Raw genomic sequence first — 12414 nt, 5'->3', positions numbered from 1 at the left:
TGAGGACAAGTTTTGTATTACTTGTTGAAACTACCGTGTCTGATCGAGGTTCAAATAAAACACCTGTACTCTATGGTACTGTTACTACAGCACTAGTAGAATATGCTATCATAGCAAGCATTAGAATAAAAATGAACATGGTTAATTAGTTCTAAATACTTGATTTAACAATGAACATAAAATAAATGAGTTTCTTGGGGTAACCTGTGGAATAAAAGGTTTAGTTTCACTTGTGCGCTCGTACAATAGCTTCAATACTAAATTTTCACAACATACTCACATAAGGACATGGCTGAAATAAACACACACATTGCTCTCTCACACACTACACACGTTTACGCAGATTGTAGGGGTGGCTGGAACAGGATCACTTGGAACGTGACGATGCCTCGGCATCGAAGTCTGTACTGCGACCTGGGTTTGAGAACAGCAGGCCTGCCCCTCGGTCGGTCCTCGTCGTCTTGTGATACTACAGGAAATCTACCCAGAAATGGCTTTACACGATTGACATGAACGACAATCGAACGAAACGGCAGTTGGAGCTTAAGAGCGACTGGCGACAATACCTCCAAGATTGGATATGGTCCTTTCCACAACTTCTTAAGCTTTTTGACTTGACTCTTCCTTAACACCACGTTGCTCAGATACACAAGATCTCCAACTCAATACTGTGACATTGCTGCTTGGCGGTCGAGTTGTCTTGCTTTCTGAAGAAAGGATTGATGATTCCGCTGTTTCTCTCCTCTCCGTGCTTCCTTTAGCTTGTGTGCTAGATCCCTTACGTGTTCATTGCTGATTCCGAGAGTCGATCGTGCGAAGTCCAAGGCTGAATGCATTCTTCTTCCATAGACGATCTCATATGGACTTAGGCCAGTTGAGCTGTGCATTTTGACATTGTAACAACTTACGAAGTGCGGTAAACAGACATCCCAATTGTCGTGTTTGCTGCTCACATAATGGCTAACCATTTAATTGTTCTGTTGACTCGTTCGACTCTTCCACTTCCTTCAGGGTGTGCTGGTGTAGTCCTTAACCGAGTTGTTTGCATGAGCTTAGAAGTCTGTTTAAGTAATTCACTCATAAAATTTGTTCCTTGATCACTAATTATACTTAATGGTGATCTGAACTTAAGAATCCATTCTTTTACAAAAACTTTAACTATAGTCTCAGCTCTCTGATCAGGTATTGGTATCATGAGAAGGTGTCTAGAGAAATGATTTAACACTGTCAATATGTATTTGTTTCCACCTTTAGCCTTAGGCAACGGTACTCTGACATCCAGTCCTACTCGTTCAAATGGTTCACTTGTTTCTGGCAATTCTTGCAATGGTGCACTACTACTTTGTTCCGTCTGTTACAGGAATCACACTGTGAAACAAACTCGAAAACATGGGGTGCCGCAAGGTTCTGTCTTCGGTCCTCTGCTGTTCTTAATATATATTAATGACTTGCTATTCTATATTCACGAAGATGCAAAGCTGGTACTTTTTGCCGATGATACAAGTATAGCTATCACACCCGACAGACAAGAATTAACTGATGAAATTGTAAATGACATTTTTCAGAAAATCATTAAGCGGTTCTCTGCAAAAGAGCTCTCATTAAAGTTTGACAAAACGCAGTATATACAGTTCCACACAGTAAATGGAATGACCCCATTAATAAATATAGCTTCGATCAGAAATCGGTAGCTAAGGTAGAATATTCAAAATTTCTAGGTGTGTGCATTGATGAGGGGTTGAACAGAAAAAAACACACTGAGGATCTGCTAAAACGTTTGAGTTCAGCTACTTATGCTATTAGGGTCATTGCAATTTTGGCGATATACATTTGGGTAAATTAGCTTAGCATGCCTATTTTCATTCTCTGCTTTCGTATGGCATCATATTCTGGGGTAACTCAACATTGAGTAAAAGAGTGTTCATTGCACAAAAGCGTGTAATCGGAATAATTGCTGGCGCTCATCCAAGATCATCCTGCAGACACTTATTTAAAGAGCTAGAAATGTTCACGGTAGCCTCACAATTTATATATTCACTTATGAAATTTGTTATTAACAATCCAAACGAATTCAAAGGTAATAGCAGTTTACATGGCTACAACACTAGGAGAGAGGATGATCTTCACTACTCAAGGTTAACTCTAACTTTGACTCATTATGCTGCCACAAAAGTCTTTGGTCACTTACCTAATAGCATCAAAATTCTGACAGATATCCATATAGCATTTAAAAGGAAATTAATAGAATTTCTTAATGGCAACTCCTTCTACTTATTAGATGAATTTTTGGAGATAGTAAGTGGGTAATTTCCCAACCCCCACAAAAATATTGAGTGTCATGTAATATTTTGTCTAATGTACTATCTTGTATAGACACCTTTTATTAACCTGACACATTCCACATCATTATGAAGTGTTGTATTCATGATCTATGGAACAAGTACTAATCTAATCTAATCTAAGCTTTGCAACTCGGCCTTCAAAACATTTGAGCTATTTTTATGTTTGTTGCTTTTTTACCGCAATGTCCTGACAATAAAGAATCGTGTTGCTCTCTCATGATTTGCTCTTTCATGCTTTCTGGAATAACTAGGCAGTTTCCTTCACTAGTGATTTTGTACAGTAATCCATCCATCTCGACAAAACGTGGATCATTTTTCCATAATTTGCATTGTGGATCTTCTTCTTGAGCTGCCTTTAACTCTTCTTTTCGACTTATTGTAACACAAACATTGAGTTTTCGTCTCATTGCATCAGCATTCACATGTTGTTTACCAGGTCAGTGGACAATCTTAAACTGGTACTCACTCAGTCTTAATGGCCATCTTGATAATAAGAATCTTGGATCCTTTAAGTTCAATAACCATTTAAGTGCGGCATGATCTGTAATAACTGTAAATTCTCTTCCTGTTAAGAAACATCTGAATGTGTTATACCAGAATCCAAAGCACAAAGCTCCTTCTCAGTAGTAGTATCATTAGATTCTGCTTTGCTTAATTGTCTGGAAGCAAATGAGATTGGATGCTTATGACCATCAACTTCTTGAGACAAGATTGCACCTATGGCAAAACTGCATGCATTGGTTGAAAGAATAAAAGGTTTACTGAAATCCAGACAGGCCAACACTGGGGCTGCAGTTAGAGCAGTTTTAAGTTTTCCATTGGATTTTTGCATTCTGTTGACCAATTAAATGTGGCTCTTTTCTTCAGTAGCTGTGTCATTGTATGTGCTATATTCGCATAACTGGCTATGAATCGTCTGTAGATATTTGACAATCCCAAGAATGATTGTAGTTCTTTCAAATTCTGTGGTTTATGAAAATTCTTTACATCTTCAATTAATTTTGGATCAGGTGGAGCACCTTCACTGGTTATAACATGACCAAAGTAGTTAACTTAACTTTGTGCAAAATGATATTTATCTATTGATAAAGACAGGTTTGCACTTCTTATACGCTTGAAAACAGCTTGTAGTCGCTCAGTATGCTGCTTCATGTTTTCACCAAAAATTGTTACATCATCAAGGTAAACGAGTGCTTGTGTTGGGGTGAGCCCTCGTAAAACTGAATCCATCAGGTGTTGAAATGTAGCTGGAGCATTGTGAAGTCCAAATGGCACACGAAGATACTTGTATACTCCTGTTGCTGTTACAAATGAAGTTTTTGATTTATCATCTGGATGCACTGTTAACTGGTGATAACCTCTTGTTAAATCACATAATGAAAAAATCCGTCATCTGCCAAGTAATCCAAGGTTTCCATTAAATTTGGTAAGGAGTAAATGTTGGGTATGGTCACAGTAATCAACACAAAAACGGAACTGTGGTTCTCCTGAAAATTTCTTCTTTACAATTACAACAGGCGAACACCACAGTGAGTCTGAAGGATCTCTTGGTTTTATAATTCCAGCTTCTAATTATTCTTTAACCATGTCTCCTACCAACTCCCTTTGACTAAATGATATTCAGTAAGGTATCTGTGTGATTGTGGCAGCATTCCCTATATGAATACGATGCTGAACTAAATGAGTGACAGGTAAATTTGCACGTTCTCGGAAAAATCTGCGTACTCCAACAAACAGGAGCTAAAATCTTCTGTTCATCTGCTGTCAAATATTCAATCTTTTCCCAAATCTTGCGCTTCAGTTCATTATTAACATCATCTCCTCGTTGCAGTTTTGCAGTACTGTTACAAAACTCTGTGTTTATAACTGCAGCATTTGTTACCTCATCTGGAATCTGCCATACATCATTTTTACTTACACTCGACACTTCAGCAACTTTCGTTCCTTGTGGAAAAACAACATCCTAATTGCTCATATTAGTTATCGCAACCGGGACTTTTGCGACATTCTGTCTCACCATTGTAGTGACACCTACACTTCTAGCAACATAACAATGCATTGTATCCAATAACCCACTTTTCTCGGATCGCTCAATTAATAACAATGTTCATTCCTTGCATCAGGATGACTTAACTTCAACGTAGATTGTCTTTCCTGCTCTCTTGGGAATTTGCTGAGGCTGATCAATTTGAACATCGACTCTGACGGTTTGAACTGATGCATCGTTTGGGCGGTCCATTCCCACGACGTCAGTACTGCTGCTCCTTTGAGTACGATCTGAAGAACGATTTCCTAGGTTTTAGTTACTACAGCCTAGTCTGATCTTTCTTTCTGCGACAAATATCTCTGCCTCGTTAGCGGCCAAGAAATCAAATCCAAGTACACTGTCGAACGCGTTTCGGTATTTTAAACTACTTGCACCCTTGCTGTGTATTTATCTTTATTTTCACCTTTATCTTGGCCTTGGCCAAGAATTAATTATACATCAACTTCTCCATAGTAACTTAGCTTTCCTCCGTTTAACCCTAGCACATTTAATAGCGGCGGTTTTAATTTATCCGGTTTATCAATGCAACACTTCATTAATGAGATCTGTGCTCCGGTGTCAACAAGTAGCTTGATGTTTTTCCCATGATATACAGCACCTATCACGAAGTCATTTTCGGTCTGATTTTCGCTGGAAGTAACAGAAATCACTGTCTCTGGCAAGGAGCGGACGGAGTGGTGGCCTGTACGTCCCTATACTCGTTTAAGTGGGGTAGGACGTCAAACGGGCCGACTTGGAGCAGGAGAGGCACCACAGAACATTTTAATTTCCACTGTCCATACTTTCACAAATAAATTCATAAAACTTTGTCAGCATGACCAGGAAGGAATTAGAGTTCACACTCATAGCAGTGGAGTTCGAAAACATAACGAAATATTTTTTTTACATGTGAAATTTCATCATTTTTTTCACTTACTAATGGCTGCATTTGTTGCTATAGGTACACTTTTCTTCATAAGTAAGAGAGATTCTTCGATGAATTTTGCACAGCATACAAACATACTAAAGGTTTATGAAACTCTAGAATTTTCCAGATCTATTAAAAACTGTGGTAAAAAGTGAGGTAATTAACTATATAATTTGTGTTTTTTCTAAACATGAAGTTTAAAATTTAACAGCTCATTCGTTTTTTCATAAATTAAATAAATTCTAGAGTTTCATACACCTGTAAGTATGGTATGTATGCTGTGCAAAATTCATCGAAGAATCTCTCTAATTTACGAAGAAAAATGTACCTATAGCAACAAATGCTGCCATTAGCAAGTGAAAAAGATGATGAAGTTTGACACGTAAAAAAAATTATTTCGCTATGTTTTCGAACTTCCACTGCAATGAGTGTGAATTCTGAATCCTTCCTGGTGATGCTGACAAAGTCTTATGAATTTATTTGTAAAAGTATAGACACTGGAAATTAAAATGTCCTGAGATGCCTTTCCTGCTCCAAGTCGGCCTGTTTGACGTCCTACCCCGTTTAAAGATCTGGAAAATTCTCTGTTGTTCGCATTACCTTTCTTCTTGTTGCGACTCTCTCTCGAAACATGACACTGCATCCCGCAATGAAAGCAGATTCGATTCTCTTTATAATACTTACACTTGTGACCCAGCTTACTGCATCTGTAGCACTGTACTGTTGTGTTGAAAACTCTATGCTCTTGTTTCTGTATCTCATTCGGTCGTCTTAGTGCTTCAACGAAACCAACAGCCGATTCTACTGCTTCCTGAAACGTTTTACATCACGCAAATCTAACAACTTTGCTTACTTCTTCTCCGTACAACCCATGAATCAATGTGTCCAAGAGTCTCTGGTCGGCTTCGAACAACTGAATTCGATTTTCATTTTCATTTTCTACTAACTTGTACGTTTGAGCGTTGATGTTTCAAATTCTGTCTGCAAACTGCTCGATGGATTCGTCTCGTCGCATTCGCAAACTGTGAAGCTGCTCTCTATAAAATCTGATCGCGTTTTTATGTTTAAATCTCTGAACAACAATAGTTCTAAACTCATTGTAATCTTCTGTTTTCATGCAAGTAGGCTCCGCGCTAATGAAATCTTGTGCTGCTCCCTGAATTCTTAATTTGGCAACCACTATCTTATCGGAATCTGTCCATGATCCTAACAGGGCGGCACCTTCAAGTTTACGAAAAAACACTCTCACATCATCTTCGGGTTTCCCGCTAAACACTGGTACTGATGGCCATAATGAAAAATTCTTTATTGTAGTTGTACTGCATTAACTATCGTTTGACAAGTCTCTCGGAACGTTACGCTCGCTTCTTTCTGCCTTTAGCAGCCGAATCTCTTCTTGCAGTTCATTAATAACAGTTTGTAGATAGACAATGTTATTCTGACTGGATTGCAATATTTCGTCTAATTTAACGCCAATGAGTCACTCAAATCTAAAATAAAAATTCATCACTGCCTTTCGTGTTCTAACCAAACTGGAGTAGACCAACCTGAATTCCAGGGATGGATACCCCGCGTAGTCGGAAGATGTTCACGCTGCTGCTGCTCGTAGTTCATGTTGTACTGCGCCTCTTCAGGACTGTAGATTGTCCACAATTATCCCCATGCTGACACCACTTCTACCAGGGGGTTAGTCTGTGTTGTCGCCCCAGATGATGATTACACGAATATTTAGTCAGGATTTGTAAGCGGTGGGTCCTTGACATACAGAATACGCAAACACGGTGACATTTTCCTTATGGTTCAAGTGGCATGGTCTGTTGATGTTGGAAATGACCAACTGTGAATCAAATAATTAGTGCTGTTCCTGCTCAATGGTTTACAGGTCCTTGTCCACTAAGCAAATTAATTATCCTTGTAAAGCGAACATTTAGAAAAAGTAATTACAAGTAACAAAATAGAGAATAATCCCCAGCATTCGTTGGTCCTTGCCAAAATCACCACACCACATCGCACAAGCCGTAAATAAAATTAAACTGATATTACCACCTATGTACCACGATTGGCTACACAACTATTCCCACAAGGCAAATACAGCTTTCTGTGAATTATTTCCAGCTTGGTACATGTATGTTTCCACATGGTCCTTTAACTAAATGCTGAAGTCAAGTAGGAAGATTTAATGAAGTTAACGAAACTCTTTACATAGCATCTGCACAAAGATTATGGACTCACCTGTACCAGCACAGCTATATGAAATATGCCAGTCAAAAAGCTCAACTGCAAGGTAGACAGTAGTTTTATCTTGCTCAGAGGACAGTTACACAGGATATCAAAAGTGTTTAGGAATCTTTTTAACTATCTGATTTCTTTTCATACCAGTAAATATGTTAGTAAGAGAGGTTATATTTTCTTGTGCTAACATGATTCAGTCAGTAAACATCACAGTATTGAGGAAACTTTATAAAATTCAACTACTTTAATTCCATAAAGCATACACTTACAGTTGCCAATATACATAAACAGCACTTCAGGCAATAAAATTTACATCCAAATACACTACTGGACATTAAAATTGCTACACCAAGAAAAAATTCGTTGGACAAATATATTATACTCTGACTGACATAAGATTACATTTTCACGCAATTTGGGTGCATAGATCCTGAGAAATCAGTACCCAGAACAACCACCTCTGGTCGTAATAACGGACTTTATACGCCTGGGCATTGAGTCAAACAGAGCTTGGATGGCATGTACAGGTACAGCTGCCTATGCAACTTCAACACGATACCATAGTTCATCAAGAGTAATGACTGGCATATTGTGATGAGCCAGTTGCTCGACCACCATTGACCAGACGTTTTTCAATTGCTGAGAGATCTGGAGAATGTGCTGGCCAGGGCAGCAGTCGAACATTTTCTGTATCCAGAAAGGCTCGTACAGGACCTACAACATGCAGTCGTACATTATCCTGCTGAAATGTAGGGTTTTGCAGAGATCGAATGAAGGGTAGATCCACGGGTCTAACACATCTGAAATGTAACGTCCACTGTTCAAAGTGCCGTCAATGCGAACAAGAGGTAACCGAGACATGTAACCGATGGCATTCCATTCCATCACGCCGTGTGATACGCCAGTATGGCAATGACGAATACATGCTTCCAATGGGCGATCACCGCGATGTTGCCAAACACTGATGCGACCATCATGATGCCGTAAACAGAACCTGGATTCAACCGAAAAATTGACGTTTTGCCATTCGTGCAAAATGGCTCAAATGGCTCTGAGCGTTATGGGACTTAACTTCTGAGGTCATCAGTCCCCTAGAATTTAGAACTAATGAAACCTAACTAACCTAAGGACATCACACACATCCATACCTGAGGCAGGATTCGAACCTGCGACCATAGCGGTCGCACGGTTCCAGACTATAGCGCCTAGAACCGCTCGTCCACTCTGGCCGACGCCATTCGTGCACCCAGGTTCGTTGTTGAGTATACCATCACAGGCGCTCCTGTCTGTGATGCAGCATCAAGGGTAACCACAGCTGTGGTCTCCAAGCTGATAGTCCATGCTGCTGCAGACATTGTCGAACTGTTCGTGCAGATGGTTGTTGTCTTGCAAACATCCCCAACTGTTGACTCAGGGATCGAGACGTGGCTGCACGATGTGTTATCGCCATGCGGGTAAGATGCGTGTCATCTCGACTGCTAGTGATACGAGGCCGTTGGGATCCAGCACAGCGTTCCGTATTATCCTCCTGAACCCACCGATTCCATACAGTCACTGGATCTCGACCAATGCAAGCAGCAATGTCGCGATACGATAAACCGCAACTGCGATAGGTTACAATCCGACTTTTATCAATGTCGGAAATGTGATGGTACACATTTCTCCTCCTTACACGGGGCATCACAACCACGTTTCACCAGGCAACGCCCGTCAACTGCTGTTTGTGTATGAGAAATCGGCTGGAAACTTTCCTCATGTCAGCACATAGTAGGTGTCGCCAGCGGCGCCAACTGCGTGTGAGTGCTCTGAAAACTAATCATTTGCATATCACAGCATCTTCTTCCTGTCGGTTAAATTTCGCGTCTGTAGCACGTCATCTTCGTGGTGTAGCAATTTTAATGGCCAGTAGTGTTTAAAAATCACATTTATTGCAATGTTCACAAAATTTTATTGCTCTGTCCTAACACTGCCACTAAACACCACAGACTAAAGAGGAATTTTGTTCCATAAACCCTATACTATGTTTTCCCATACATACAATGATCAAGGCAAAATATTAAATGTACCTTCAATATTCATTATATATCACATTTCTTTTAGGTAGCATAAAGTCTAAACAAATGAGAATTAAATGTTAAAGCTGACAAGTATTCAGACACAAGAATCGATATAGTGTTTTATCCAAAAGACCAATAAATATTAACCACAAACAAAGGAAATGTCAGAACTACCGTAATAAACTACAGTTGTGAAGGTTCAAGAAGAATCACTTTTCTTGGGATATTCCTGTACTTTAGCTGAATGTTTTACTAGCGCATTTGTTCAGAGAGGAATTACGAAGTCAACCCATGAAACACTACAAATTTTCAAACATCAGAACAGATTGAAATTCATTCTACATTACTGGTTCATCAGGGTCAGAGATTCTTTTTACTTGCTGGTGGCAGTGGTGTCCAATTTTCACAAACAAAAATCTGAAATCTGCCCTTCACGTACTGGATACACATCAGTGTTACCTTAAAATGATAAAAATCAGTTTTACGAGTTAGACATTAAATTATGTTAAAAGATGTAAAGTGTGGGAATATTTACAGTGTGTGCTCAGTTGTAGAAGATAAACTTTCGTAGCCATGACACTTACACAGAGAAAAAAATAACTTATTTCATTCTGCAATGTCCAATCCTTCAGATATGCATGCTTTAAGGAACAGACATCACAGATGCTCCAATAGTTGAATGAAATTATGAGGAAAGGCAAATTGTTCTGACATCAACTGCATAGCTGCATATATACCATCCATTTCATGGCTTACGGCAACCCAGCACAATGTTTCAAGTTTATTCTATTTCCCTTTCATGCTGAGCAGATGTAAAATACATGTATAGGGAACTGTCACATAATACATGGACTGCGATAGGATTCGAACAAAATTCTTACAATATGGTAATTTTAACACAATAAACTGTGAACATGTGTAAAATATATTAACCTGGGCTGAACACAAATTATTTTTTGGGCATACATGTGAAAATTTACACTGTTTCAAAACTTAAATTCTATGCTAGGCGACACACTTAAAGAGGTTTGATGAAGACAAGTAGTATGCTCTCTGGCAGAAGCTTTAGTAATCAACAATCCAGCTGTATGGGAAAACATTAACTGCAGTACCATCAGTCTTTACTTGTCACAGTTTCTGTATAGGATTCTATAATTAGTACTCTCACATTTGTAATAATGGATGAATTAACATATCAGATCTCCCAAATCTCCAGATTCCACATAATGTGGAAAGCATTGAAAGACTTTAGACATTAAGAAACTGATTTTAATATCACCTTGATCCACCAGGTTTGTACTGAAATCCTCTTACTTGCTTTTCATATACAATATGCTTGAACAAAATACCAAATTTGTTTGTACACATTTTTGTTAGCATAAGTTCATAGCCAAGTACAACATAAGAATAAAGGTATAAGGAGAAAATTACTTTCACCCATACTGAGAAAATCCTCATGAAATGTTCTACATCTATAAACATACTCTGCACGGCACTGTACAGTGCTTGGTAGAGGTTACACTGTACCACTGCTAGCCATTTCCTTTCCTGTTGCATTCACAAGTTGAGCGAGAGAAAAACTACTGTATGCCTCTGTGGAAGCCTTAATTTATATTTGTGGCTCTTACATAAAATGTACGTCGGAGCTTCAAACGCCAGTTCTCTAAATTTTCTCAATGGTGTTCCATGAAAAGAGCACAGACTTTGCTCCAGCATTTCCCATCTAAGTTCACAAAGAATAGCTGTCACATTCGCATTATAATCAAACCTACCAGTAACAAATCTAGCAGCTCAGATCTGAATTGCCTCAATATCTTCCTTATATCCTGGTGGGGATCCCATACACTCACAAATGGGTCTATGTAGTGCTTTATATGCAGTCTCCTTGACAGACAAATCACATATTCCTACAACTCTCCCAATAAATCAAAGTGTACCATTCACCTTCCCTACTACAATCTTTAAAGGCTCATTCCGTTTCATATTGCTTTGTGATGTTATACTTAGATATTTAATCGACATGACTGCCTCAAGCAGCACACTTATTAATGCTGTACTCTTATGTTATACAACAGTTTTTCCTGCTCATCTGCAATAACTTACGTTTCTACATTTAGAGCTTGCTGCCACTCATCACACCAACTGCAAATTATGTCAAAAATCATCTTGTAACCTCCAACAGTCAAACAACAATGACACCTTCCCGTATACCACAGCATCATCAGCAAACAGCTGCAGACTGCTGTCTACCATATCTGTCATATCATTTATGTATATATGGAATAGCCACCCAATCACACTTCCCTGGGGAATTCCAGACAATGCCATTATCTCTGATGAATATTCGCCACTGAGGACAACATACTGGATTCTGTTACTTAAGAAGTCTTCCAGTCACTTACATATCTGGGAACCTATACCACATGCTCGTACCTTTCTGAACAGTCTGCAGTCACGGATCATGTCAAACTCTAACCCAGATACCGAATCTGCAATGGTCAAACTATGGTATGTTTGTACAATCCTCCTTCATGAATGATTTTTCAAACACAAAATTTAAAACTTCGGTTTTCCTTTTGCTGCGTTCTATTGACACAGCAGACTGGTCTATGAGTGACCAAATATAAGCCTTTGAGCCACTTTGCAATTTTACATAGGGCCAGAATTTTCCCTTGTGCCTGGCAAGATCTTTCATGAAGGTATGATGGTCGAAATTTATGAACACATGAACCACTTAAGAGGTTTTGCTGGATACCATTTAAATTATTTTAGAACAGGTTTGTTTTCTCAGCATTTTCCAAATTTTGTTATTAAACTGCAGTGGGTCTT

This window comes from Schistocerca piceifrons, chromosome 2 (assembly GCF_021461385.2).
Source record: "Schistocerca piceifrons isolate TAMUIC-IGC-003096 chromosome 2, iqSchPice1.1, whole genome shotgun sequence".
In the NCBI taxonomy this organism is placed as follows: Eukaryota; Metazoa; Arthropoda; class Insecta; order Orthoptera; family Acrididae; genus Schistocerca; species Schistocerca piceifrons.
Note: the sequence above shows the minus strand (reverse complement) of the source record.